The 27,964-nt window shown below is 39.9% G+C and overlaps 1 protein-coding gene and 1 non-coding gene across 7 annotated transcripts in view; one reads left to right on the forward strand and one right to left on the reverse strand.

The window, feature by feature from the left end:
- PPP2R2B (protein phosphatase 2 regulatory subunit Bbeta) overlaps positions 1-27,964 on the reverse strand; it is a 527,754-nt gene that overhangs the window by 352,356 nt on the left and 147,434 nt on the right. The gene's annotated exons all lie outside the window — the stretch shown is intronic.
- On the forward strand, positions 21,763-21,869 carry LOC128569365 (U6 spliceosomal RNA). The gene has a single exon (XR_008375328.1). It is a non-coding gene; the product is annotated as a U6 spliceosomal RNA (small nuclear RNA).

Here is a 27,964-nt window from a genome sequence, read left to right on the forward strand (position 1 = left end):
GACACGAGGAGACAAAAGGGAGACCCCAAAGGGTGTTTATCCAGAGAATAAGAAAATGGGAATAGTAACCTCTTGCTTGTTATTTACAGAAAGCGTTATGCATGAAAAGACTATGTGATCTGACAGAATCTTGTGTTCAAAAGAATCCTTTGCTTAGCTCAATAATCTGTTGTGACTATCCTGAAACTTGGAATACCTATATTTTTTAGCAAGGGACTCTGACTTTTCATTTTGTTTTGGGCCCACAATTATAGACCATGTTATAGATCTGCAATTCCCTCTTTATTAAAATCACACAGGGTCAAAAAGAATTAGAAATTCTACCCCATACCTGCCTTGGTTTTTCTCTTTTTTGACTGTTCCTTGTTGATTGCTTTCTTTGGGTTGAATAAACATTTTTAGTGTGCCATTTAAATTCTCCTGTGGATTTGCTATGTTTCTGTGTTGTTTTTTTAGGAGTTTATCAAGGATCGCAGTATGAATTATATTTATTTATTTGCAGTTTTTGGCCGGGGCCAGGTTTGAACCCGCCACCTCCAGTATATGGGGCTGGCGCCCTACTCACTGAGCCACAGGCACCACCCCCGCAGTACGAATTTTAACGTATCACAATTTTCTTTTGATTAATACTAATTTAATTCCAGAAAACTTTACCCCAATATAATTGCATTCCCTCTTCCCTCCTTTGTCTGCTATGGTCATGTACATTAAATCTATGTAAGTTATAAACCCGACTCTTCATGGTTAAGATTATTGTTTCCCACCACCCTATATCTTTTGAAAAAGTTTGGAAAAATATATTTAAGGGAAATTTTATACTAACACATATATTTATCATTTGCAGTGTTTTCCATTTTTTCCTGTGGCTTTGTGTCACCTCATGGCACTACTTTATGAATGACTTCCTTCATAAAAGGAAGGAAGGGGATATCTTATGAGACAGGTCTGATAGCAACACATTTGCTCAGTCTTTGTCAACGCCCTTATTTTGCCCTCGTTTTTGAAGGATAATTAGATACACAGCATTTGTTGTACTAGACTTTCTTTCTGCACTATGGATGTGCCATTCTTCTGCAGTTTTATTTATTTTTTATTTAAATAGGTTTGGGGTACAAATGGTTTTTGGTTACACAGATGAGTTGTATGGTGGTGATATCTTAGTTTTTATTGCATCCATCACCAAATAGCATACATTGCATGAGATAAGTTTTCTTCTCTCATCCCTTGTGAGTCTCTAACATCTATTGTGCCACTCTGCCTGCCCTTACATACCCACAGCTTAGCTCCCATTTATAGATGAGAACGTGTGGTATTTGGTTTTCCATTCTTGTCTTACTTCACATAAAATAATGACCTCCAATTCCATCCAAGTTGTTGCAAAAGATCCTTTTTTTTTTTTTTGTAGAGACAGAGTCTCACTTTATCGCCCTCAGTATAGTGCTGTGGCATCACACAGCTCACAGCAACCTCCAGCTCCTGGGGTTAGGCAATTCTCTTGTCTCAGCCTCCTGACTAGCTGGGACTATAGGTGCTGGCCACAGCACCCGGCTATTTTTTGTCGTTGTTGCTGTTTGGCGGGGGGCGGGTTTGAACCCACCACTCTCGGTATATGGGCCAGCGCCCTACTCACTGAGCCACAGGTGCCGCCCCCCAAAAATACCATTTAATTATCTTTTTACGTTTGAGTAGTATTCCATGGTGTACATATACCATATTTTCTTTATTCGCTCCTTACTTGATGGGCACTTAGATTGATTCCGTATCTTTGCAGTTGTAGGGTGTGATGTGACAAACCTGTGACTACAGGTATCTTTTTAATATAATGACTTGTTTTCCTGTGGACAGATGCCCAGTAGTGGGATTGCTGGATCTAATGATAGGTCTAATGATAGTTCCTGGAGAAACCTCCATCCTGTTTTCCACAGAGGTTATGCTAATTTACATTCCTATCCACAGTGTATAAGCCTTCCTTTTTCACTGTATCCATGCCAGCATCTATTGTCTTTTTACTTTTTAATAGTCATTGGTATTTTTAGATGGAAAGTCAGCTTAATTGTACTGAAAATCACCTATCTATGAGGAGTAACTTTTGGGGGGGGAGGGGGGTGTTGATTTCTTCTTTGGATTTGGCTTTCAACAGTCTGGCTGTGATATGTTTAGGTGTGGGTCTATTTGCATTTATCCTATTTGGATTTCTTTTTTTTTTTTTTGTAGAGACAGAGTCTCACTTTATGGCCCTCGGTAGAGTGCCATGGCATCACACAGCTCACAGCAACCTCCAAATCCTGGGCTTAAGCGACTCTCCTGCCTCAGCCTCCCAAGTAGCTGGGACTACAGGTGCCCGCCACAACTTCCGGCTATTTCTTGGTTGCAGTTCGGCTGGGGTCGGGTTTGAACCCACCACCCTTGGTATAGGGGCTGGCGCCTTACCGACTGAGCCACAGGCGCCGCCCCTCCAATTTGGATTTCTTTGAGCTTTTCTTAGATAGACAGACTACTATTTTTTTTTTAAATTTGGGAAGTTTTTGGCTATTGTTTTTTCAAGTGATTTCTCTCTTTCTCTTCTCTTCTGTGAGACTCCTGCTACAGGATTGTTTGTGTGTTTCATCTCATCCCACAGGTTTCTGAGCCCTGTTCATTTTACTGCAGTCATTTTTTCTCTTCTTTAGATTAATTGCTATTTGTTTATAGTTCTTTGATTCTTTCTTCTTCTCCCTCAAACCTGCTGTTGAGCTCTGCAGTGAATTATTGTTTTTTTGAGACAGAGCCTCAAGCTGTTGCCCATGGTAGAGTGCTCTTGTGTCACAGCTCCCAGCAACCTCAAACTCCTGGGCTTAAGCGATTCTCTTGCTTCAGCCTCCCAAGTAGCTGCGACTACAGGTTCCCGTCACCATGCATGGCTATTTATTTTTATTCTTATTTTTGGTTGTAGTTATCATTGTTGTTTGGCAAGCCTGGGCTGGGTTTGAACCCGCCAACTCTGGTGTACGTGGCTGGCGCCCTAGCCACTTGAGGTACGGGCACCGAACATGCAGTGAATCCTTTTGATTAGCGAGTGTACTCTTGTGCTCTTCACCTATAGACTTTTCACTTGGTACTTCAATAATTTCTGTATCCTTACTAAGAATCTCTACTTGTTGATCTGTTATTATCCCACTTTCCTTGAAATTTTAAAACATGGTTTGCTTTAATTCTTTGAGAATATTTATCATCGCTCCTTTGAAGTCTTTGTAATATCAGCTAATACTCAGAGGACAGTTTATATTAACTACCCTTTCCCCTTAAGCATGGGTCACATTTTCTTCATCCTTTTCTTAAAAATAGGACATTTTAGATGACATTGCAGCTACTCTGAATTCTGACATTGTTTCCCTTGATGGTAGTTGTTGCTGGTGCTTTGTTTGTAACTTGCTGGGCCCAAATCTGTGAAATCTATGTGCCTGGTGCCTACTAATAATGCCGGTGCTAGCTGATATATATACATGTTTTCTTTTCCTTGATTTTATTTTTAAATTTGGGTTGCTAGAAGTTGCTCCTGTGTGTGTATAGCTTAGTGCTCAGCTCAGTTGAACATCAGCTGTGTTCAAATACCTCGAACCACTTAATATTTTCGTCCTTTGCTTTTTTCCATCTGTTTGTGGGTAGAGGAACACGCTCAAGGTTCAGGCTATTTTCTAGCCTCCATGAGTTTTAGGTTATGGTTTTGAGTCTCCTATGCACTTACCCTCAGACTGGGGGTTAACTAGAAGCCTATGAAGTACAGGAAAGGCTTGTGCCCTCTTTAGTCTCTACCACATATGTGCACAGTCTCAGCCAGCAATACGCTGTCCCTGGCCACAGCTGCAACTTCAGGCTGCTGAAGCCAAGTCACTCCCTTCCAAGACAACTTTGCTGAGTGTGCACATTGCCCATCTCTTCAAATTCGGTGAGCCCCCGTCCACACCTGCAGAGAAGCTGCTGATTATCATGGCTTGCCCTACCTTGGTACAACCTACAAGGGTGGAGGGGGATGAGAGAAGGCCCACATCAGAATCCCTGATTCCCACTGCCCCTGTGTGAGGTCCAGGGGTTTCTGAAGCACAGACACTTCTCAGATTGTTGTATGCCTTTGGTTGATTTACAGAGCAGAAATCCAGGCAGTCATTATGTGGTTTAAGATATCAAACCTCTTGGCCACCTCTTCTTCAACTCCCCAAAGCTGGAATTTATAATTTTTTACATTATCCATTCTGTCTTCATTTACCAATCAAGGCTTGGGGCTGATTTCCTAAAGAAACCCCAGGTTCAGCTCAGGCAGTTTTTCTTTGACCCTCTGAACTTATTTCCCTTGGTAATTTCATCCATTGTCATAATTTTAAATCTTACCTACTTGCTGGCCCTTTCCAGATTTATATTTTTAGATCAGACTTCTTCCCTAAACTCCAACTCTCTACGTATCATCTCATCTCCACTTGGTCCAAGTCACCATGCCTAACACTGAACTGATTTCCCATCTGGAATCTCTTCTGCCCTTGGCTTTCTCCACCCTCATTGATATTAAGTTTATTCTGTCAAAAGCTGGAACCAAAACATTTGGAGTCCTCCATGATTCTTTTCATTCTCTCACACCATTAGGAAATCCTGCCGGTTGTGCTTTCAAAATACATCAGAACCCTGGGCCTTCTCAGCACCGTCATGCTACCATCCTCCTGTGAACCACAGCATCTATCACAGGATTGCTGCAACTGGTTTCCTAACTAACTTTGCTCTTCTGTGTTCTGTACTCAACAAGGTATACTATATTCAGCAAAGTGGCTGGAGGGATTCTTTAGAAGAGTGAGGCTGATTGTGTTACTTTTGCTCAAAACACTCCAGTGGCTTCCCACATCCCTTAGGAAAAAGCAAAAGCCTTCTCAGTGGCTTACGGTACCCTCCATACTCTCTCCTGCCACCCCTTCAATCCACTCATCTTTCACTACACTGCCTCTTACTCCCTTCCAGCCACACTAGCCTCCTTGATTCTTCTGGAAAACACAACAGCCGCTTTTTAGAGTCCCTGTGCGGTCAGTTTTCTTTTCCTGAAATGCTCTTCCTTCAGATATCCACGTGGCTAATTCACTCACCTCTTTCAAATCAAATGCACCTTCCCAGGGAAACCCACTCTGACCACTGTCTTTGTAGTTGCAAACATATCCTTCCCATCTGCATCCCCTGGCTGCCCCCACCTTACTCTTCTCCCACATCCCTCTTACCCATTCCCACATTTTCTGTTATTTCCATAACATATCATATCATTTTCTACCATGTGATTTAATTATTTATCACATATTATCCACATTGGGGTGGAGAGTTTTGTTTACTGATACATCATTTCACAGTTTCTAGAAAAGTGCCTGGCACATAATAGGTGTGCAAAAAAGAATTTGTTGAATAAACAAATCAGTGGTGGGCGGCGCCTGTGGATCAAGGAGTAGGGCGCTGGTCCCATATGCCGGAGGTGGTGGGTTCAAACCCAGCCCCGGCCAAAAAAAAAAAAAAAAAAAAACAGATCAGTGGCGAATCTGTGGTTCTGACATAGTTGGGTGTTTCTGAAGATACGGATGGAATGTGAAAACAGTTCCTGAAGAAACGTTAGGAGAACTGTAGTTCAAAGAAGTGTCAAAAGACTCGTTGGAAACAAAATGTCCCTGGTTAAAAAAAAAAAAAAAAAAAAGAAATTGGTTGGGAAATGGTGGATATTATATCCTTATCTTGGTGAGTCATATAATACATTAGCATGTTAAAAGTTCTGAGAAGTTCTACATGCAAGAAATGAGCTTAATATCATTATTTTTAAATCTTGACACAAGCTCAAACATTTAAATGAAATTATAGCAGTTGTGAGTGTGGGCTCTGGAGATGGACCACCTGGGGTTATATCCTGCCCTTGTCATTTGCAAGAGTTACTTTGTGTCTGTAAAATGGGGATGGCATCTACATCATAAGTTGGGGTTAGAACTAAATAGGATAATAAAAGCAAACAGTGTCTAATACTTAATAAGCACTCCCACAATTTTTTTTTTTTTTGTAGAGACAGAGTCTCACGTTATGGCCCTCGGTAGAGTGCCGTGGCATCACACAGCTCACAGCAACCTCCAACTCCTGGGCTTAAGCGATTCTCTTGCCTCAGCCTCCCAAGTAGCTGGGACTACAGGCGCCCGCCACAACGCCCAGCTAGCACTCCCACAATTTTAAAAATTAAATAACTATTTGAATGTCTGTGATCTACCCAGTGTTACCTTGATTCTAAGGATACAGAATTGAAATTGGTCCCTGGTCTCTTGGAATTTAGTTCTATAGGCAGAAGACAGACTAGAAACACAAACCAATAGATGAACATTTTTGATTGTGACACTGTTATGAAGAAAATAAATCAGGGTTATGTGACAGAGGGAGACAGAAGGCTGCTTCAGACGAATAGTCTAGAAGCATTTTCAGAGGAGAGGATACTTGCACTGTGAGCTGATCAGTAAGGAGCCTGTCAAGCCAGGATATTTCTGGATCAATAGCATCATAGCCAGAAGGAACAAGGACAGAGGTGTGATGGGGAATAAGCTTGGCTTGCTCAGGATTAGGCGAAAAGTTTTTGTGGCTGGTCCTGGGCCATAGGGGAGAGAGAGAGCATTCATAGCTTTAAGTTAACACCAACAACTCTGGGCCTTTATTTATGGGATGATCCCTCAATTTAATAATTCTTTTTTGAGGGGGAAGAAGAGTAAGTTTGAGAGGGAGTTTGACAATGGCCCAGTGGTCTGGAGGGGAAGACAGGTGTGAGTATCACATTCTCAGATTCACCCTGACAACTGACCAGCCTGTTCTGACTAGGTTTCCCAGGATGAGGTGGTGATCTTTGCCCTCCACTATCCATTAAAAGGGCAGTGGGGCTAGGTGTGTATGAATTATCAACTCAGAGGATAGGGGGATGTGAATAAAAGATGCAAAGAGAAGTCCCATACCTGGATTTCCTTGACCGTGTGGTCTTCCTTGACCCTTAGTGAGGGTCATTCTTGTTGAATGCTCATTTCTCTTAGTTCATCTGTTAGTCTAAAAAAATATCTTTTAATTGTCTCCCTGCCTTTCTCTTTTTCAAGGGCAGAGACAGGTCTCTTGGGTACAACCAAACATTCAGAAAATAACACATTCTATTACTATTACTTTTAATCATGAAAGTTTCATTGCTCACCATACCATACTATTTCCAGACTTTAAACTCTCTCCATGTGCCCAGAGACTATCATTCTCATTGGCATTCATATTTGACCTTGCCAAACTAGCCTGAAAATTTTGTTCTCCATCATGCCCAGGATAATTTTTTTTAGTGTTCTTCTCAATGACTATAGTTGAAAGGAGGAGAAAGTGGTATCTCTGTAACCCAAAGCAGTGCCTTCTGTGATGATACATTAGCAGATGACAATGTGATGGAAATGTTTTATGAGCACGTGCTTTTGTTTCCTATTCCTATTTCTGTTTCTGAGTGTATATGCAACCTGTTTGTTATTCTTCTGCTACACAGTGGGAAAGGGAGGTAAGAGGATTTCTGACCTTGCAGCTTTGAGACAAAATTTCTTAAGAATGCTTGCTCACAATAGGCCTCCTACGAATTGACCAGAAATAGCACCCTCTCTCAATAATCTCTCCTTTCTGAATGAGCAGTGCTTTCACAACTAACCTACACTCTGTCAAGGGTACCCTATGGCACCAGTTAAAGATTCAGGGGTTCATTGTTTGCCTACAGGGATTTACTCACATGTCATCCTCCTTCTTAAAGCCTTGGCTTTTGAAGCATTTCATTATTCCTGGCAACTCTAGCAGAGGGTAAACAAGGGCTATTGAAGAAAAAAGTCAGGCCTCTTTTAGCTTTTTATTAACAGGTGTCAAAAAGCCTAGATGGGGAGTAGAAAGGATTGAAATTATCCGAAGTGAAGTTTGAGAATTCTCTATGGGTTATAATTAGCCCCATCTTAGCTTGTTCTTCTTATACTATAATTAACAGAGAGTTGACTATAATTGAGAAACACATCTTGATTGCCTGAATGACTAATAAGGAAGTTACTTTCACAAATCTTCAATTTAGATGAGAATTATGCATGTGTGTGCAGGCACATGTACGTGTATGCAGGTATATACATGTATGAGAGTGAATGGACTAATCCAATCACTTTTCTCTCACCTCCAGCAGCTTATCCAGATCTGGTCATTGGCAACAATCTGGAATATTTCCTGTCATTCTTCCTGAGACATTCCAAACTCTTAGGAGTTTCCTTAGTGTGCTTGCTTAGATCGGCTCACCCATTCATTCAGTAGCTATTTATATCATATCACTCCTTTTTATTTTTTTCTTATACCAATTCAAAATCATGTCTAGGGAATTGGGATTCTCAAATTCAAGTCCTTTTATGCTCTAGAGTTTATTAAGTTATCAGCCTGTCCCTCAGTTTTCTATTCTGGTTTTAAGGGATAAATTGAATTACCTAGGATCTCAAGCCTTTGGACAATACTGTGAAGAAGGGTCTAGGAGTTCCAAGTGGCTGAGCCCTTTGCTCCTAGCTGAGTGTTTCTTTATGCATATCTCACTTATCATCATGATAAATATGGTCACAGAGCAGTGAGAAAAGGAAAACTAGAGACCGCCAACCGCAGGGACAAGAGCACTTCCTGGGAAGGAGGGCGTCCGCCTCGCAGCCCAGCTGAGATCTGCGGTCCCCAGGCGGCTTCCTGCCTATATTCCCTGGGGTCTGTCCCTTCTGTTCCACGGTTGGTGGGTCGGCGGAGCTTGCTGGAGGGCTCAGAGCACTGTTATGGGAGGCAACAGAAGGCCCGTGGCAGTGATGGCTGTGTCTACCCGGGCGATGATGCTTTCGCGCCCATCCCGAACCCCAGGCTCCTACAGAGCCTTCTGCAAGGGGCTGACGCGCACGCTTCTCACCTTCTTCGACCTGGCCTGGCGACTGCGGACCAACTTCCCCTACTCCTACATCGTGGCCTCGGTGATACTCAACATCCGCCTGCAGGTACATGTTTAGAGCAACTAACTTTTTGGCGTCTGGGGACCCCCCTGGAAGAATGGCTGACCCACCCTAGCTCACCCACGCGAGACCAAAGCGACCGACCATCTCTGCTTGCATTTGCATAACCTGCCGGTCTTTCCACTGCTTCATCTGCTAATATGAATAGGCTGCTAAAAAACCCCAGCAGTTGCAGAAAGAATGCAGAATAACCAAAAAACTGAAGACAAAATGAAAAGTTGGCACCCAAGGAAATAATTCAAAGAACAGAAAAGAACTTAACCATTTGAAAACTCCTCAGAAATGTATGAGAAGTTCTTGCGTCCATAAAACAAAACACAGCGCGGACTTTCGGAAAGGACAGTGGGCACAGTATACATTAACAAAAAGGTGAAGGGAACTAGAAAACGAAGGAAAGAAGCTACAAGGATCGTCCAGATAGCAGGCACATCTTTCACATTTGAATAGAAGCAAATTGACTTTCACCCGAATGGAATGAAATCTAAGCAACAGATGGACTGAATACAGAGCTGGAAGAAATTAGTAACATGATCTGGAAGACACACGTTTCTTCATCCCAAGAGAAGAAACAATGACAAAAGGAAACTATGGGGGCAAAGCAGACATTCCAAACTACAGAAAACTCATGATTCAAAGAAGTATGAAGCAACCTCAGATGTGGTATGGTTTTAAAGAATTGCCAGCAATTTGAGAAAGGGAATCTGTTTGAACATTGTCACAATCATCAAGACTCTGGGGTCATCGATGAGAAAATCCGATCATAGCATTCAACTTTGCTGTTCATTGAACAAGGTAACCAGCAGAAGAGTTAGAAATTGCGATTCAGCTATATTCCGGGGTTGGGGGGTGGGAGGACAGGCAGAAAATACCTCAGGTCATCAATTCAATAAATAGCAAAACAAGCCTATGATTAATAAAAAGGCAAATAACCACTAAAAAAAAAAAAAAAAAAAAGAGAAAAGGAAAACTACCTAGTGTGTGCCAAGAAATACCACATGCTGTATCAAGAAGATTCCTTAAGAAGGTGGGTAGGTACAGAAAGCTGTATCCATCAGAGCTATCAGAGCAGTGGAGGCAGAAGAGAACCCTTGAGAATCTCAAAGGATTGGCTAGAAAACAATGTTTCTTTACCTGCAACAGCATTAAGCAAGTCAAAATGTCCATGTAGGCTGGGTACGGTGGCTCATGCCTGTGATTCTAGCACACTGGGAGGCCAAGGTGGGTAGATTGCTTTAGCTCAGGAGTTCCAGACCAGCCTGTGCAAGAGCGAGATTTTCTACTAAAAATAGAAAAACTAGCTGGGCATTGTGGTGGGCACCTGTAGTCCCAGCTTCTTGAGAGGCTGAGGCAAGAGGATTGCTTGAGCCCAAGTGTCTGAGGTTGCTCTGAGCTATGACTCCAAGGCACTCTACCGAGAGCAACAAAGTGAGACTCTGTTTCAAAAATAAATAAACAAACAAACAAATAAATAAATAAAATTTAAAAAATTAAAATGTCCATGTAGAAATTTTGTATGCTGTCTTAATTAAAGCTGGCTGTATTCTACTTTGGAATTGTAACTAATTCTGTCTGTTCTGTGAGAAATACTTATTAAAAAAAATATATTTGGCTTCCGCAGCTGAGATTTCAAGTAAGAAGGATTGGAAAATAATCCCATGTGTTTTCAACTGGATGAATTGTTTGCTTGTAAAGTTCTTTCTTTTTCTTTCTTTCTTTCTTTTTGCAGTTTTTTTGGCTGGGGCTGGGCTTGAACCCACCACCTCCAGCGTACGGGGCTGGCACCCTACTCCTTTGAGCCACAGGCGCTGCCCGTAAAGTTATTTCTTAAGATTTTTTTTTCAATTAACATATTAGATCCTTGAGGAGTACCCTGGATAAATGCCTAAGTTGCTCTTTGGTTAAGTAGAATAACACAAAATCTGTATCTAGGGAACCTAATCCTCTGATTAAGGAGCAGGTCAAAACTGTACCTTAATTATTTCTTTTAAAAATCAAAAGATTTCTTATGATTATTTGAGAGTTTCTATTTCCATTCTTTTTCAAGTAAATATTTTGGCTATGGTGCCAGACTCTTGAAGAAAAACAAAACAATAAATACATAAATAAGTAAATAAATAAAACCTGTGATCAACCATACTTGTAATACTACTAAAAACCACTTAGCTTCGTTGTAAATGTCTACTTCAGGCAGATTACCAAACATCCAGATAGAAGCCAGATGGGATATGTATAAGAGCACGAGACTTACTGTCACAAACAGAAGCTCTGAGGTGCCCTGGAATCAGAAGATGTAATCTTTCTTTCTTTTTTTGAGACAGAGTTTCACTACGTCACCCTCAGTAGAGTGCTGTGGTATCACAGCTCACAGCTCACAGCAACCTCAAACTTTTAAGCTTAAGTGATTCTCTTGCTTCAGCCTCCTGAGTAGCTGGGACTACAGGCTCCTGCCACAATGCCTGGCTATTTGTTTTTTTTTTTTTTTGTAGTTGTCCTCGTTATTCAGTAGGCCTGGGCTGGTTTGAACCCATCAGCCCCTGTGCATGTGGCCGGCGCCCTAGCTGCTGAGCTACAGGTGCCGAGTCAGAAGATGTAATTTTTCATGAGTGAAAAAGAGCAGGTGTGGGCGCTACCTGAGGAGGCTTTACCCTCAAAAACTGTACATGTGACTTTTCTAGGCTTGTCTATAGCTCAAACTTTAAAACTCAATATTTGAAAGTTGGACCTAATTTCATCAAAACTGAAAGAGAAACCAGAGAACAAATATCTTTTAAGAGTGAAAGGTGTTTAGGCTGTTTCCACATTTTGGCGATTATAAATTGAGCTGCAATAAACAGTCTAGTACAAGTGTCTTTATGATAAAAGGATTTTTTTCCTTCTGGGTAGATGCCCAGTAATGGGATTGCAGGATCAAATGGGAGGTCTAGCTTGAGTGCTTTGAGGTTTCTCCATACTTTCTTCCAGAAAGGTTGTACTAGTTTGCAGTCCCACCAGCAGCGTAAAAGTGTTCCCTTCTCTCCACATCCATGCCAGCATCTGCAGTTTTGAGATTTTGCGCACCAACCCAGGAATGGATTAACAAGCTGTGGTATATGTATACCATGGAATACTATTCAGCTATTAAAAAAAATGGAGACTTTACATCCTTCGTATTAACCTGGATGGAAGTGGAAGACATTATTCTTAGTAAAGCATCACGAGAATGGAGAAGCACGAATCCTATGTACTCAATTTTGATATGAGGACAATTAATGACAATTAAGGTTATGGGGGGGAGGGGAAAGCAGAAAGAGGGAAGGAGGGAGGGGGGTGGGGCCTTGGTGTGTGTTACACTTTATGGGGGCAAGACATGATTGCAAGAGGGACTTTACCTAACAATTGCAATCAGTGTAACCTGGCTTATTGTACCCTCAATGAATCCCCAATAATAAAAACAAAACAAAACAAAACAAACAAACAAACAAATAAACAAAAAGAGTGAAAGGTGTTGCTAGGGGTGAGCCAGGACTAGTATTCCAAAAACATCAAGTATATTCTTCTATATTTCCAGTTGGCAATGACTCTAAATAGGTGGATGCAGAATGATGGAGAAGGTGGAATTTGCCTTTGGTGTGGAAAAACAGATAGGAAGTCATTATTCTTCTCCTACAAAGCATTTTACTCCACTAGTCATCATCACTGATTTGTTTATAAATTTATTCATCCTAATATTATGTATTGAATTTCTACCAGTTTCCAGGCATTAAAGATATAACAGCAAACCAAATGAACTTAAGATTTAATCCTTAAAGTATTCCCTATGTAAATCCTTGTAAGTATTTACTTATAGTCTGTGTTCTCCCAAAACTCATATATTGCAATCTCAACCCTCAACGGGATGGAAGTAGGAGGTGAGGTCTGTGAGAAGTGATGGGGTCATAAAGGGAGAGCCCTCATAAATGGGGTTCATGCCCCATAAGAGGCTCCAGAGAGACCCTTGCCCCTTCCATTCTGTGAGGACACAGTTAGAAGGCACCATTTATAAACCAGAATTCAGGTGTTTACCAGATACCAGGTCTGTCAGCACCTTGATCTTGTACTTTCCAGTCTCCAGGATAGTGAAAAATAAATTTCTATTGTTTAAAAGTTACCACTCTATGGTATTTTATTAAAGCAGCCTGAATGGACTACGAAATTGCCATGGATCATGCCTATGATCCATGCTGACAAAGGGGAAGGCGAGTAGCGCTGGGAGCACTCAGTAGGGCCATCCAGCAGTATCTGGAGATGGTGGCGAGCTGTCATAAATTCCCTGAGCAAGGGGGATTTTAGCTGACATCCCAAAGCATGAGCCAGGTTAAGGAGGATCGAAGGTGAAGAAGGAAGGAGAAGAGAAGAAACAGTTCTGATGGCATGCCAGAGAAACAAAAAGAGGTTTGGTATGTCGTTGGGGTGAAGTTTGAAAGAGGGTGGTAGAAACGGTGGGCAGAGGAGGGAGCACTGCTGAGGTCTGCTGAAGAGTGAAAGGTGTTGCTGGGATGAGCCAGGACTATTATTCCGACAACACAAAGTATATTCTTCTAGATTTCCAGTTGGCAATGTCTCTAAATAGGTAGATGTAGAACGAGGGAGAAGGTGGAATTTGCCTTCGATGTTGAAAAATAGATAGAATTGCATTTGGCTCATAGTTCTAATCGTTCCCAGAACAGCAGGCAAGTTACTTTACTTCTAAGCCTCATTGTCCCTATCTACACGATGTCCCAAAAGTAGCTCTAGCAGGGGTCCTCAAACTTTTTAAACAGGGGGCCAGTTCACTGTCCCTCAGACCGTTGGAGGGCTGGACTATAGTTAAAAAAAAAAACACTATGAACAAATTCCTATGCACCCTGCACATATCTTATTTTGAAGTAAAAAACCAAAACGGGAACAAATACAATCACACCGCCGCATGTGGCCCGCGGGCTGAAGTTTGAGGACTCCTGCCTAGAGTCACCACACATAGGGAAAAAGGAAAATTGTAGCTAAATGTACCTTTATATACAAAATATACATTACAAAACTTTACAAAGAAGTGGCCAACATGTTGGGAATATTTTGTAAATATTTTGTAAAATTTTGAGATGATATAATGAGGATATACCTACTTTATAGGATTGCATGGAAAATTAAATGGTGGAGCATGCTTGTACTTGGAAGGCTAGAGGTATTCAATAAATGGAAGCCATAGCTATTACTTGTGTTATGGCCAGATATAGTGGCACTTCGACAAAGAATAACGTCTCAGAGGAAGTAACTCTACTGCCTTCAGTTAAGGCAATGGCAAGGCTAGATGTGATGACATTTTGGGGATGGGGTACCTTTCTGATGTGTCTCAGTTAAATTATTTTTATGAAAATGTAGCCTCATCCTTAGTTCCAAGAGAGCAAAGATTTCCCAGTATAAGCATTGCAATCACTTGATAAAATACCATTTTAGGCATTGTGTCCATCCATTATTGTACCCATTGGCCTGGCCATTCAAGCTGCCTAATAAGATCCCTAAATTAGTATCATACCCTCCCCCACTTTGAGTGGGCATAAGAGGTAAATGAAAAATGAATGCAAGAGTTTTTAATACACAAGTTATCTTCTTTTTGTTATCACCTTAAGAGTCCTTGTAAGCAGGAAAAGAAAAAACAAACAACCTAGACCATTACATGTACTAGTATGAACATTTTCTTAAAAAAAAAAAAAAAGATGGGTCTAGTGAGACTCTTACAGACCTTTTGATTGCTTTTACATCACTAGGCTCAAACAAATAAAACATCTCTCTACTGACAGACAGTAGGAGGGCACTTACAAAGCCAAAAAGCTCTCTGTGAGCCCCAAAGAGATGCCTTTTAAGAGGCTGTGGACTAGTTTTTCCTATGTGAGCACTTAACACACACATCACTCCATACCAGGTACATAGAGTGAGCAATAGGAGGGCTTGTAGAAATAAAGGGTATACTTTATGCCCTTCTGGGGGTCCTTTGTCTGCTGGGGGAGACAATCAGCCAGAGATTCTTTCTTTTTTTTTTCCCAGTGCTATCCAGTGGACAATTCTTGTACAAAAAGCTTCAGATGTTTTATCAGAGTTCATCCTCTAAATGGCCCTTCAGACCAGGCAGTAGTATCTTCTATTTGTACATAAAACAGTTGAGATTTAAGAGTGATTATCAATAAATTTCCCAAAGGTAAGTCAGGGAGTAAGTAGCAGAGCTGGGACTGGGTAGGGACAGTCTTTCCCCAGAGTCTTGGTTTTGCACGCTATGCCAGGCCCCTCCTCGTTCCTCATAGTATGCCAGTAGGTTACTGTGATGTGCAGTAGTCAGTGGTCACTTAAGTACTGAGGACTGTGGAAGTGCTTGTAGGAGCTCAGAGAGAGGGATGTTTGACAGAAGCAGAGAAAGAGAGATAGAGGCTGAGGAGAGATGGATGCAGAGAAGGAGAGATAGAGGCAGAGAAGGAGAGATAGAGGCAGAGCATGTCCAAGAGGGGTGGCCTCTGCAGAGTTCTGGAGGTTGAGCAGACCTTGTCCACAAGAAGATCATGAAGAAAGGAGACATCCTTTGAACTAGAGTGAGCAGCAAGCCCGGGAGCAGTGGCTCACACCTGTAATGCCAGCACTCTGGGAAGCCAAGGTGGGTGGATTGTTTCAGCTCACAGGTTCGAGACTAAGTCTGAGCCAGAGCGAGACTCTATCTCTAGAAATAGCTGGACTTTGTGGCAGGTGCCTGTAGTCCCAGCTACTTTGGAGGCTGTGGCAAGAGAATTGCTTAAGCTCAAGAGTCTGACGTTGCTGTGAGCTGTGATGCCATGGCACTCTCCCGAGGGTGACAAAAACACTCGGTCTCAAAAAAAAAATGAAAAGAAAAATAGCCAAGCCCATCCAGGTGCTGTGACTCACACCTATAAACCTAGCACTCTGGGAGGCCAAGATGGGAGGATTGCTTGAACTCAGGAGTTCAAGACCAGCTTGAGCATGAGTGTGATCCTGTCTCTACCAAAAAGTAGAAAAACTAGCTGGGCTTTATGGTGAGCGCCTGTAGGCCCAGCCACTTGGGAGGTTGAGGTAAGAGGATCGCCTGAGCCCAAGAGTTTGAAGTTGCTGTGAGTTATGACGCCATGACACTCTACCCAGGGTGACAGACTTTGGCTTAAAATAAATAAATAAAAATAAAAAAAATTAGGGCTAACAGCATTCACACCTTCACCAAGGCTTAGAGAACAGGATGTTCAAAGAGCTGCAAGTAGCTTAGGCTCGCTCTTGGTTACCTGAACAAATAAAGGAAACCCATGGCCAGTGATCTAAAATTTATGTCTGTTTGGCTTTTGTATGGATAATGTTTTTATTTATTTATATCCTGCCTTGTTCCACAAAGGTAAAATTAATGACATGGTTTTTATGCAGTGACCTTCCTGATTAAGTTCTTCTCAGCACTGTCATGTTCGTCTTTGTATCCCCTGAGCCATAGGCAGAGAGATTTGAATAAAAGTTGAATTAAATTTACATACTTTGAGCACTCTGTAAGCAGTTAGCAAGGGCAACTGGTCCCAGAAGCTTAGTTGGTGGGAAGGAAAGCTGGGCCAAAACTTAAAACTGCTCAGATTGATTTACCGTATTTCACAGAATCTAATGTGCCATTGATTATAGGGTATGCTGTTACTTTATGTGTGATTCAGGAAGAAAAAATCCTGCACATTAAACTCTGTGTAACACAATATAAAGCCACCGTATATTGCAAGATGCACTCTGATTTCAGAAGTGTTAAATATGAAAAAAAGTCTTTAAAGAAAAAATATATGGTGATGATATTATCTCTACCTCAAATGGTCAGTAATTCTAAAAAATAATGATATGCTAGCTGACAGTAAGAGAAAATGAGAACTCTTACATCTTTCTGGAAGGTAATTTGCCCAACAACCTAAACCCAGAAGATTCTGCAAGGAGTTTGACCTAGCAATTGTACCTCTATGAAATGAACCAGTTTATAAGGATATCATCAAAGAATTCTTTATAGTAGCAAAAAAAAAAAAAAGAACAAAATGCTTATATATGATAGAGTTATGCAATAGATTAAAATGGTGATAGCAATTTATTTATTTATCCATTTATCTATTTTTAGAGACAGGATCTTATTTGATAGCCCAGGGTGGAGTGCTGTGGTGGATCATAACTCATGACAATCTTAGACTCCTGGGCTAATACGATCCTTCTGCCTCAGTCTCCCTGAGTTTCAGCTGGGACTACAGGAGCATGCCACCATGCCCAGCTGATGTTTAAAAATATTCCTATAGATAGGGTCTTACTATGATGCTCAGGTTGGGAAAAATATTAATTTAAATGGAAAAATATTTAGACAACATCTTTTAAAAATCAAATGATAAGATTTTTTATATAGAATGAAATGACTCCTGTGAAAGAAAATGTAGTAGAATCTCTGTAAGTTGACCATCCAAGGGACCATAACAAACTGGTCAACATATGCAGGGGATCAACATAGGAACTATGCCTAATGTACAATGAGTACATGTGATGCATGTCTGGTCTATGAAAATTAGGTCAACTTAAAGAGATGGTCAATGTAGGAAGGTGATCAACATGGAGGATTTTCTGTATTTACATTTCATGTTTACATAGGAATAAAGTCTGAATGATATGCTTGTATATAAAAATGTTAATGGGGATTGAATGAAGCAATTTTAACTCATCTTTATGTTCTATTTTTAAAAAATTAGAAAACCAAACACTAGTTAGATATAGGACTTTAAATAGGTAATACCCATGTGGATACTGGAAAATTAACTACCTTGACTTTGAAATTTCATTTTCTATGGAGACAGCTCCTACATCCAAATGAGCCCATCCCAGACTCCTGGTGGTTCCAACTGAGGCCCTGATTAATAGGAGATGGAAAAGATTACTCAGTTCTCAATTGGGGATACAGCTCCTATTCCGGAGTTTTTCCCTCAAAAGTTGGTACCTAAAATGAGAAAATAAATACTACCTCAGGCTACAACTAGGCCAGAGGGTCTGGGGAACTAGATCTTTCTAATGTAATCTGGGCCTGAGGCAAAGTGTGAGTTCCTGAGCACACTCAGGCAGGTTCCAGGCTCTGCAAGTAGAGAGGGTGATGGTCAGAAAGCAGGCTTGGGCTACATAAATCCTCTGGATCTTTCTCTGAGTATAATACTGCCACACATTTCACATTTAGCTTCTTTTGGAAGTTATTTATAGAATAATTCTTTATAAATGATATCATTTCCTGAGAGATAAGTTGCTGGTGGCTTAGATTCTACTTTAAGGATAAAGTAAAACATTTTGACTATGTCTATGTGTGAGGTCCACTGGTCTTCCCAGTTCACACAAAAGACATTTCTTTCTGATTGGCCAATCATAAAACTATTTGAATGGAAAAGACTGTAACTATGCATTCTATTTGTATATTTTATCCTCAACTTAATGAGTTGCCTTTTTCTTTTTTTAGATATAAGGACTTGCTCTATATCTAGGCTAAAGTACAGTGCCACTTCAGTGAGTATGATCAGTACCATGATCATAGCTCACAGCAGGGTTTACAGTCTTAAACCCTGGACTCAAGAAATCCTCCCACCTCAGCCTCCTGAGTAGTTGAGACTACAGGACCATACCACAATGCCCAGCTAACTTTTTTTTTTTTTTTTTTGTAGACACAAGATTTTCCTGTGTTGCCCAGGTTAGTCTTGACTGCTGGCCTCAAATGATCCTTCCCATCTTGACCTCTCAAAATTCAAGGATTACAAGCATGAGCCACAGCATCTTCCTGAGTTGCATTTTTGATAGATATTTTCAATATAGCTTTGCATTTCTTTATTTGTGGCTTGCATTTAAAAATTAAAGCCAAAGTAAACTCACCCAGAATTTTTTTTCACCCACTTCCACAGTGGTGAAAGGATTAAAATTGTCCACTGGACATCCAAAAATCATGACACCCAAAATACAACCAGGCTTATCAAATCTCTCAATTAATGTGAATGGTTTAAATTGTCCTCTAAAGAGGCACAGGCTGGCTGACTGGATACATAAACTCAGACCAGACATCGGCTGTATACAAGAATCTCACCACACGTTAAAGTATAAAAATAGACTCAGGGTGAAGGGATAGACTTGTGTAATACAGGCAAATGGAAACCAGAAAAAAGCAGGGGTTGCAATTTTAGTAGCAGATACAATTGGCTTTAAAGCAACAAAGATAAAGCAAGATAAGGAAGGTCACTACATATTTGTCAAGGGTAACACTCAACATGAAGAGATTTAGATAATTAACATTTATGCACACTACCAGACTGATCCTCAATTCATAAAGCAGATTGTAATGGATATAAATAACTTAATATCTTCCTTCACTATAACAGTTGAAGATTTTAACACCCCTTTGACAGTTTGGGATAGATCCTCCAAGAAGAAACTAAACAAAGAAATATTAGACTTAAACCTGACCCTAGAACAAATGTACTTTACAAACTTCTATAGAACATTTCATCCTTTTCTCCACATCCACGCCAACATCTCTGGTCTTGAGATTTTGTGATATAGGCTAGTCTCACTGGAGTTAGATGGTATCTCAAAGTAGTTTTGATTTGCATTTCTCTGATGATTAAAGATGATGAGCATTTTTTCATATGTCTGAAGGCCACGCGCCTGTCTTCTTCAGAGAAGTTTCTCTTCAAATCCCTTGCCCAGCCTGCGATGGGATCCCTTGTTCTTTTCTTGCTAATGTGTTTGAGTTCTCTGTGGATTCTGATTATTAAACCTTTGTCGGAGACATAACCTGCAAATATCTTCTCCCATTCTGAGGGCTGTTTACTTGCTTTACTTACTGTGTTCTTGGCTGTGCAGAAGCTTTTTAGTCTTACAAGGGTATATGCGAAACTTAGTAAATGTGGAATGTAAACGTCTTAGCACAATAATTAAGAAAATGCCAGGAAGGCTATGTTAACCATTGTGATAATAATGTGTCAAATGGTCTATGAAACTAGTATATGATGCCCCATGATCATATCAATGTACACAGCTATGATTTAATAAAAAAATAATAAATAACAAAAATAAAAATAAAAGAACATTTCACTCTAATAAAAGTGAATATACATTCTTCTCATCAGCCCACAGATCATCCTCCAAAATAGATTATATCCTAGGACACAAGTCTAACCTCAGCAAGTTTAAAAGTATAGAAATTATTTCTTGTATCGTCTCGGACTACCATGGAATAAAAATTTGATCTCAACAGCAATGGGAATCTCCATACTCAAACAAAGTCATGGAAGCTAAATAATCTTAGGCTGACTGATAGCTGGGTCAAAGACCAGATTAAGAAGTAAGTCACCAAGTTTTTGGAACTAAATGATAATGAAGACACAAATTATCAAAACCTGTAGGATACTGGAAAGGCAGTCCTAAAAGGGAAATTTATAGCATTGGAAGCCTTCATCAAGAAAACAGAAAGAGAGGAAACCAACAACATAATGGATCATTTCAAGCAACTGGAAAAGGAAGAACATTCCAACCCCAAACCCAGCAGAAGAAAAGAAATAACTAAAATTAGGGCAGAATTAAATGAAATTGAAAACAAAATGATCATTTGGAAGATCAATGAAACAAAAAGTTGGGTTTTTTGAAAAAATTAACAAAATTGATAAACCTTTGGCGAATCTAACCAGAAATAGAAAGTAAAATCTAGGACGGCACCTGTGGCTCAGTCAGTAAGGCGCCGGCCCCATATACCGAGGGTGGCGGGTTCAAACCCGGCCCCGACTGAACTGCGACCAAAAAATAGCTGGGCGGTGTGGCGGGCACCTGTAGTCCCAGCTACTCGGGAGGCTGAGGCAAGAGAATTGCTTAAGCCCAGGAGTTGGAAGTTGCTGTGAGCTGTGTGATGCCATGGCACTCTACTGAGGGCCATAAAGTGAGACTCTGTCTCTACAAAAAAAAAAAAAAATTATATTTAAAAAAAAAAGAAAGTAAAATCTATAATATCATCTATCAGAAATGATAAAGGAGAAATAACAACAGATACTTCAGAAATTCAAAAAATCCTCAATGATTATTTAAAAAATCTCTATTCCCAGAAATATGAAAATCTGAAGGAAATGGACCAATACCTGGAAGCATGCCACCTTCCTAGACTAGACCAGAAAGAATTAGAAATCTTGAATAGACCTATATCATTGAATAGACCTATATCAACCACTGAAATAGCATCATCAATATGAAATCTCCCTAAAAATAAACGTCTGGGACCAGATGGCTTCACTTCTGAATTCTATCAAACCTTTCAAGAGAAACTAGTATGTATATTATACTACGTTTTCCAAAGCATAGAAAAAGAAGGAATACTTCCCAACACATTCTATGAAGCAAATATCGCCCTGATACCCAAACCAGGAAAGGATCCAACAAAGAAAGACCAATATCATTAATGAATATCAATGCAAAAATATTCGATAAGATCTTAGCAAACAGGAGTCAACAATACATCAAAAAAATTACACACCATAATCAAGTTGGTTTTATTGCAGGGTTACAGGGTTGGTTCAACATATGCAAATCTATAAATATACTACATTACATCAATAAAATAAAAACAAAGACCATATGATTCTCTCAATTGATGCAGAAAAAGCTTTTGATAATATCTAGCACCCTTTTATGATCAGAATTCTTAAGAAAATAGGCATAGGTGATCGCTTTGGTAGCACATATACTAAAATTGGAATGATACAGAGAAGATTAGCATGGCCCCTGTGCAAGGATGACATGCAAATTCGTGAAGCGTTAAAAAAAAGAAAACAGGCATAGGGATGAAGCTGAAACATATTCTTCTTAGTAAAGTATCTCAAGAATGGAAGAAAAAGTATCCAATGTACTCAGCCCTACTATGAAACTAATTTATGGCTTTCATATGAAAGCTATAACCCAGTTATAACCTAAGAATACAGGGAAGGGAGAGAGGGAGGGGAGAGAGAAGGGAGGATGGGCAGAGGGAGGGTGATTGGTGGGATTACACCTGTGGTGCATCTTACAAGGGTACATGTAGAATGTAAATGTCTTAACACAATAACTAAGAAAATGCCAGGAAGGCTGTGTTAACCAGGGTGATGAAAATGTGTCAAACAGACTATAAAACCAGTGTATGGTGCCCCATGATCACATTAATGTACACAGCTATGATTTAATTAAAAAATAAAAAAATAAAAAATAAATAAAATAGGCATAGAAGGGACATTTCTTAAACTGATAGAGGCCATTTACAGAAAACCCACAGCCAATACCATATTAAATGGTGTAAAATTGAAAACATTTCCACTCAGATCAGGAATGAGGCAAGGACGCCCACTGTCTCCACTGCTATTTAACATAGTAATGGAAGTCTTAGCTATCATATTGGGCAAGAGAAGGTGATCAAGGGTATCCAAATAGGGTCAGAGGAGATCAAACTCTAACTTGTCACTGATGACACGATCCTATACCTGGAGAATCCCAGGGACTCAACTTCAAAACTCTTAGAAGTGATCAAGGAATACAGCAGTGTCGCAGGATACAAAATCAATACTTACAAGTCAGTAGCTTTTATATACGTCAACAATAGTCAAGCTGAAAAAACAATCAAGGACTCTATTCCTTTTACAATAGTATCAAAGAAGATGAAATATCTTGGAATTTACCTAACAAAGGATGTAAAAGATCACTATAAAGAGAACTATGAAACTCTGAGAAAAGAAATAGCTAAAGACGTTAACAAATGGAAAAACATACCATGCTCATGGCTGGGAAGAATCAACATTGTTAAAAGTCCATACTACCCAAAGCAATCTACAGATTTAATGAAATCCCTATTAAAGCACCATTATCATACTTCAAAGAACTTGAAAAAATAGTACTTCATTTTATATGGAATCAGAAAAAACCTTGAATAGCAAATACATTACTCAGAAATATGAACAAATCAGGAGGTATCACTTTACTAGACTTCAGGCTATACTATAAATCTATAGTGATCAAAACAGCATGGTACTGGCACAAAAACAAAGCAGTAGATTTATGGAACAGAATAGAGAACCAAGAGATGAACCCAGCTGCTTATCATCATTTGATCTTTGACAAGCTTATCAAAAATATTCAGTGGGGGAAAGACTCCCTATTTACCAAATGGTGCTGGGTGAACTGGCTGGCGACCTATAGAAGACTGAAACTGGACCCCCACCTTTCACCATTAACAAAAATTGATTCTCACTGGATGAAAGATTTAAACTTAAGACATGAAAGTATAAAAATACTAGAAGAAAGTGCAGGAAAAACACTTGAAGAAATTGGCCTCAGGATATTTATGCGGAGGACCCCCTGGGCAGTTGAAGCAACACCAAAAATCCATTACTGGGACCTGATCAAACTAAAAAGCTTTTGCATAGCACATTAAGTAAAGCAAACAGACAACCTTCAAAAATGGGAGAAGATTTTTGCACGTTATGCTTCTGACAAAGGTCTGATAACTAGAATCACAGAGAACTCAAACTAATCCATAAGAAAAGAATAAATAACCCCATTTCTATGTGGGCAAGAGACTTGAACAGAAACTTCTCTGATGAAGACAGGTGCATGGCCTACAAACACATGAAAAAATGCTCATCATCCTTAATCATCAGAGAAATGCAAATCAAAACTACTTTGAGATATCATCTAACTCCAGTAAGATTAGCCCACATTACAGAATCCCCAAACTACAGATGTTGGTGTGGATGTGGAGAAAAGGGAATGCTTCTACACTGCTGGTAGAAATGCAAACTAATACAACCTTTTTGGAAAGAAGTTTGGAGAACACTCAAGGAACTAAAAGCAGACCTATCGTTTGATCCTGCAATTCCTCTACTAGGTATATACCCAGATGATCAAAAATTATTTCACAACAAAGACATTTGCACTAGAATGTTTATTGCAGCCCAGTTCATAATAGCCAAGAAATGAAAACAGCCCAAGTGCCCATTGACCCATGAATGGATTAACAAATTGTGGTATATGTACACCATGGAATACTATGCAGCCATAAAAAGATGGAGACTTCACATCTTTTATGTTTATCTGGATGGAGCTGGGACATATTCTTCTTAGTAAAGTATCTCAAGAATGGGGAAAAAAGTATCCAGTGTATTCAATACTACTATGAATTCAATATATAACCACCTACACACTCATATGAATGGCAAAACATAACTATAGTCCAGAAAGTAGAAGGGAAGAATAGAGAAGGAGAGGAGAGGATATGGGAGGAGGGAGGGTATTTTTTTTTTTTCTTTGGCCGGGGCTGGGTTTGAACCCACCACCTCCGGCATATGGGACTGGCACCCTACTCCTTGAGCCACAGGTGCTGCCCAGGAGGGATGGTATTTGGGGGGACCTCACCTAATGTGCATGATGCAATGGTACATTTCAAAACTATTAAGAAATGAGTATAATTGTGATGGATGTGTTACCTACTTCCATGTAAACATTTCACATTGTATATCAAAGCAGTACCCTGAATCCCATAAATGCATCAATCTACAAAGTAAAAATTTAATAAAAAATAATTAAGTAAAAAAATTAAAGCCACTCTTATTATTTCCAACATGATATATCTAACTTTTCCTTAAAGCTCAGTTCATGTAAAAGTTTAATTTTGCAACCAATTTTTGTTTATTATTTATCAAGTTTGGTTTGCCATCACTTTTTGTCAGCTCCGTAAGACCTGAGCCATATGTAATCTTTGAATAGTATTTATCATCTATTTATATATATATATATGACAATGTAACCTAAAAGAGTAAAACAAACATTTCAATTGAAATGGATGCCTAGAAGACTGAAACTGGACCCACACCTTTCATCTCTAACAAAAACTGACTTTCACTGGATAAAAGACTTAAACCTAAAGGGCAGCACCTGTGGCTCAAAGGAGTAGGGCACCAGCCCCACATGCCAGAGGTGGTGGGTTCAAACCCAGCCCTGGCCAAAAACTGCAAAAAAAAAAAAAAAGACTTAAACCTAAGACATGAAACCATAACAATTCTTGGAAAGAGTGCAGGGGAAACACTTGAAGAAATTGGCCTGGGAGAAAACTTTATGAGGAGGACCCCCAGGGAAATTGAAGCAATACCAAAAATACGTTACTGGGATCTGATCAAACTAAAAAGCTTCTGCACTACCAAGAACACAGTAAGTAAAGCAAGTAGATCGCCCTCAGGAGGGGAGAGGATATTTGCAGGTTACGTTTCCGACAAAGGTCTGATAACCAGAATCCACAGAGAACTCCAATTTATTAATAAGAAAAGAACAAGTAATCCCATTTCACTATGGACAAGAGACCTGAACAGAAACTTCTCCGGAGAGACAGACAGAATACAGACACATGAAAAAATGCTTGTCTAAAGTTTGGAGGACCAAATCCCCTCCCCCCCCCAAAAAAAAGAAAGAAAAAATGCTTGTCATCTTTAATCATCAGAGAAATGAAAATCAAAACCACTTTGAGATACCATCTAACTCCAGTGAGAGTAACCCCCATAACAAAATCCCCAAAACTACAGATGTTGGCGTGGATGTGGAGAAAAGGGAACACCTCTCCACTGCTGGTGGGAATGCAAACTAATATGTTTCTTTTGGAAAGAAGTTTGGAGAACAATCAGAGATCTAAAAATTGACCTGCTGTTGGATCCTGCAATTCCTCTACTAGGAGTATATCCAAAAGACCAAAAATCACTTTGCAAAAAAAGATATTTACACCAGCTTATTCATTGCAGCTCAATTCGTAATAGCCAAGTCATGGAAGAAGCCCAAGTGCCCATCAACCCATGAATGGATTAATAAATTGTGGTATATGTATACCATGGAATACTATGCAGCCTTAAAAAGGATGGAGACTTTACCTCTTTTACGTTTACATAGAGGGACTTGGAACATATTCTCCTGAGTTAAGTATCTCAAGAATGGAGGAAAAAGTATCCAATGTACTCAGTACTTCTATGAAACCTAATTATATTTACTCACACTTTCTTAAGAAAGAACACAACTATATGCCAGGATGAAGGAGAGGAATGGAGTGGGAAGGAGGGGAGGAGGGAGGTTTGATAGAGGGAGGGGAAAAGGTGGCACCACACCTATGGAGCATATTGCAAGGGTACAAGTTAAATCTGTCAAGTGCAAAATACAAATGTCTTAACACAATAATCAAGTAAATGAGGCAAAAGCTATGTTGATTGGTTTGATGTAACCATGTCAGATTGTATAAAGAAAAATCAACACATTGTACCTCACATATGCATAAATGTATTCATGATCTATGTGTATATGACTTAATTTAAAAAAAAGGTTAAAAAAAGAAAAAAGAAAGAAATGGATGCTTAGGTCAAGAAGAAATGGGTTAGCACTGGGGGAACAAGAATATGAGGTCTGACAATTAAGTTTGTGAACTTGTCATGGAAAAAGTGCTACATACCTCATTGCTGAATATATTAACACCATCTTTGAAGTACTCCTCCCTCCAGCACCTAGTCCACACTTAAAAGAAATTTTGGAACTCTTTTTCTGCACTGGCCATCACAGCTGTCATTGTCTTATTACCCTTGATGTCCTGAATATCATCAAAATGTCTTCCTTTCAATATTTCCTTTATCTACAGGTAAAGAAAACACCATTTGGAGCCAGATCAGTTGAGTAGGGAGGGTGTTGCAATACAGTTATTTGTTTACTGACTAAAAACTTCCTCACAGATGGTGAGAGGTGAGCTGGTGATGCAAGAGCCATGAGTTATTAGTGAAAAGTTTAGGTCATTTTCATCTATGTCATGCAGACATTTCAGTACATTCATTCAAATAGTAAACTTGGTTAACTGTATATCTACTTGGTACAAATTCAGAGTGAACAATCCCTCTGCCATCAGGAAAGTTTGCCAACAATGTTGTTTTTTTTTTTCTTTGAGACAGAGTCTCACTATGTCGCTCTTGATAGTGTGCCATGGCATCACAGCTCACAGCAACCTCAGACTCTTGGGTTTAAGTGATTATCTTGTCTTAGCCTCCTGAATAGCTGGGAGTACAGGTGCCCTCCACAATGCCCAACTATTTTTTTTTTGTTGTTGTTGTTGTAGTTGTCATTGTTGTTTAGCTGGCCCGGGCTTGAACCCACCAGCCTTGGTGTATGTGGCTGGTGCCCTACTCACTGAGCTATGGGTGCTGAGCTGCCAACAATGTTTTGATTCTTGATTTGTACTGACAGAACATTTTTGTTTTGGAGAATTGGCTGACTTTCATCGTGCAAGTTGACACTTTGTTTCAAGATCATATTGGAACACCCATGTTTCATCACTAGTGATAAAACAGCCAAAAACATCATCTTGACTCTTCAAAAGGTCTTGACAAACTTTGACTTTCCTTTGCTTTTGCTCATTGGTGAAGTCCTTTGGGACCATTTTTGTACACCTTTCTCATGCCAAAATTTTCAGGTAATATTTTCTTTCTTTTTTTTTTTTTTTGTAGAGACAGAGTCTCACTGTACCGCCCTCGGGTAGAGTGCCGTGGCGTTACACGGCTCACAGCAACCTCTAACTCTTGGGCTTACGCGATTCTCTTGCCTCAGCCTCCCGAGCAGCTGGGACTACAGGCGCCCGCCACAACGCCCCGCTATTTTTTTTTTTTTTTATTGCAATTTGGCCGGGGCTGGGTTTGAACCCGCCACCCTCGGCATATGGGGCCGGTGCCCTACTCACTGAGCCACAGGTGCCGCCCCAGGTAATATTTTCTTAATTGTTTCTCGATCAATGTTTACTTGGTCTGCTATGCTTCTCATAGTCATTTTGATGCACAATGCAATGAATTTTTGCAATGTTTTTGTCAGTTCTGCTTGGTACTGGCTGC

Source organism: Nycticebus coucang, chromosome 17, assembly GCF_027406575.1.
Source record: "Nycticebus coucang isolate mNycCou1 chromosome 17, mNycCou1.pri, whole genome shotgun sequence".
Lineage (NCBI taxonomy): Eukaryota > Metazoa > Chordata > Mammalia > Primates > Lorisidae > Nycticebus > Nycticebus coucang.